Source organism: Montipora capricornis, chromosome 10 (genome assembly GCF_036669925.1).
Source record: "Montipora capricornis isolate CH-2021 chromosome 10, ASM3666992v2, whole genome shotgun sequence".
NCBI classification, from domain to species: Eukaryota; Metazoa; Cnidaria; class Anthozoa; order Scleractinia; family Acroporidae; genus Montipora; species Montipora capricornis.
The window spans coordinates 65,253,647-65,256,228 of record NC_090892.1 but is presented as its reverse complement, the minus strand read 5'-3'; positions in this window follow the sequence as shown (position 1 = coordinate 65,256,228).

Genomic DNA, 2,582 nt, shown 5'->3' with positions numbered 1-2,582 from the left:
GAGAAAAACCATTTTCCCCATACAAATCCTTATAATTCTACTCTTGCATAATATCGCACAGATATTCATACATTGAACTTGGGCTACCTGTGGCGACATATACTTGGATGCTTAAAACCTCCAAAAGCGATAACAATGTTGTTGCAATTGATGTTGAATTGACCGTGACAGTGCACAATCTTTTGTTTTCGCTTCGCATGGGTTCACAAATTAGTTGGGAATAATTTAATCGAAAGATATGATTGATTATGTTCTCGAAAAAAGGTGTATTTTGTGCACCGTCAAGGGCAAAAATACAGACAAAAACATGAAACAAAAAGACTTGTGGAGTTTCATAACCATCTCCATGAATAAGCTATTGATGCAGTGCCCAGTTTTTCATACCCTCGATGCCGGAGGTCTTCTCGCTCACCAGCGGCGAGGAGCGTCAAAGCGAAGTAACCTCTGGCACCCATGGTAAGATTTTCAATGTGCTGAATAATAATTGAATAAATAAATCGGTAGCTGTCAATCAAAGGATTGTTGTGTTGTCACAGTTAAGTAAATAATTTCGTATTCCAAGGCATTGCTTGTATTGGAAAGAAATGCTAAATCTAAATGCTTTAGGAAGAATGGTGAAAATGTCTGTATCTGAGTAACAGCGAAGGCCAATGTCTCTGATGATTAAGCTAAGATACTTCCGGTTTCCTAAGCGGACATAAGCAGTTAATGAAAAGAATGTAAATACTTGACGCATGTTCAGTTATTTTTGCGGTACCGGTAATGTTGAACTTCCTTGATATGACGCAAATAATTAATAAAAATTACCACGTAGCCGAGTTTTCAATTGAGTCGTATTACACTCTTTTTTTTTATATAAGAATGTTGTTTTTCCGGCCCTGGCTGAATAATTTTATTTTTCTACCAATTTTAGGGTGAAAATAATCTAGCATTATTCTTAAATTATAGCTTATGACATTTCCGTTTTAGAATTTATTGGGCTATCAATTACAGGTGTTTGGTATCTAGATATGTTTTCGCTAGGTTTTGTTGTTTAAAAAAAAAAAAAGAATTTGTCATAAAGAAAGAATGTGTTCATCGAACTGTCATTAGCGTTGAACATTTTGCTATAGCTAGTGCAGGTTTTTTCGTTTTGCTGGCTAGTTTCGCCGTTCAGAGAAAGGAATAATTTTATACGGTTAAATTGTATTGTATTTACAGATGTTTCAACACACAAAATTATATCTATCCTTTTCAAAATCTCAGCCTCGGCTTTATTCTTAGAATATTCTTAAATTTTCGCAAATTTCAACCTTGATGTTCTTATTAAATATATTCTTTTATTATATGGCTTGTGGTTGTAGCCGATATAACGCGCGCTCTGATTGGCTAATTGTGACTGATAGGGCATTATTCTCCCGTAATGCCCACGGGCTGATTACGGGCTTGCAAAAACAAAGCAAAAGGTAATTAAAAAGCCATATAATGAACTACTTACCGATGGCCAATATTCCCCAGTACGGCCCTCGCGATTGGTTAGTAAGAAGTTAATAAAAAAAGAGTGTACTCTAGAAAAAAAGGAAAGGCGTTTTTGGTTCTTGGTTTCATACATACCTGAAATTGAAAACACCTTTCTTCTCCTGCGAAACGACCGAGTTTGTCCAGCCACCAAATATTTTGCAATTAACTGCCAAAATGTGTCAACGCGCTTCAGGCATGAACACACTACTTCAGAGACTCATGAAATATTTGCGTTCGACAAAGAGGTAAATGTCGTCTACTTTTATTCATCAGCGGAAATATTGGAATAAGTCACCAGTAGCAGAGGAGAATTTGTTTATGATAAAGCTGAATAAATCAGCAGGCAAGTGCAATTGTCAGCTAAATGTATTCCCAGTAAATGTGAAAATTTTTGACAGGGAGTTTGAAGGCATTAGTTTTTTAACTAGCGAATCTACAGAAACTGGCGCCGTCACGCAACATGTCAGCAAATCGTAGTTAAAAGAGGAAACCTCAAATTACTAATCGTAACTACTGTTGTCATTATGTTATATCTGTCCGATATAAATGTGAAGGCATGACTCCGTGCAATACAACTGGCACAACTCACTTAATACAAACGTCTGAAAGGAAGACGACTTCTCCTTACCTTGTAAATTAATCGCACTGAGCAAACAAGTCGAAATTCGCCAAATCACAATGCCGAGAAGAGTACAGTACAGTACAGTACAGTTCTCGGCCACAAAAAACGTAAACTTGTATTTCTTACCTTGGAGTAGCCGTAAGGACTTGAAATTTCAAAGACAACTAGCTTCAGCATTTAGTTTACACATGTAAAGCTATCGACTGCTCAACGCTGTTTTCTCCGGAGTAATAACGAAAATAGAGGCTTCGTTCGTGGGCCCAGTTATCGGCCAGCGAGCCCAGTTCTCGGCCACTGAAAAGAGTGCGCTCGATTCCTCAGAATAAGTAACGCTTTATCAATAAGGCTTGTGTTTGATATTTCGACCACAAAGTATCCTTAACGAGCTTTGTTTCATGTTAGAAATGGAAGTTTTTTGCACACCTAGTTTTTCTCGTAAATACACTGGCAAGCGAGGCTA